Raw genomic sequence first — 497 nt, forward strand, 5'->3', positions numbered from 1 at the left:
CACTGTTTCCACTGTTTCCTCATCTATTTCCCATGAAATGATGGGACTGGATGCCATGATCTTCGTTTTATGAAAGTTGAGCTTTAAGCCAACTTTTTCACTCTCCTCTTTCACCTTCTTCAAGAGGCTTTTTAGTTCCTCTTCACTTTCTGCCATAAGGGTGGTGTCATCTGCATATCTGAGGTTATTGATATTTCTCCCAGCAATCTTGATTCCAGCTTGTGCTTCTTCCAGCCCAGCGTTTCTCATGATGTACTCTTCATATAAGTTAAATAAACAGAGTGACAATATACAGCCTTGACATACTGTTTTTCCTATTTGGAACCAGTCTGTTGTTCCATGTCCCATTCTAACTATTGCTTCCTGACCTGCATACAGGTTTCTCAAGAGGCAAGTCAGGTGGTCTGGCATTCCCATCTCTTTCAGACTTTTCCACAGTTTATTGTGATCCACACAGTCAAAGGCTTTGGCATAGTCAATAAAGCAGAAATAGGTGT

Source organism: Bison bison, unplaced genomic scaffold (assembly GCF_000754665.1).
Source record: "Bison bison bison isolate TAMUID 2011002044 unplaced genomic scaffold, Bison_UMD1.0 scf7180017864308, whole genome shotgun sequence".
In the NCBI taxonomy this organism is placed as follows: Eukaryota; Metazoa; Chordata; class Mammalia; order Artiodactyla; family Bovidae; genus Bison; species Bison bison.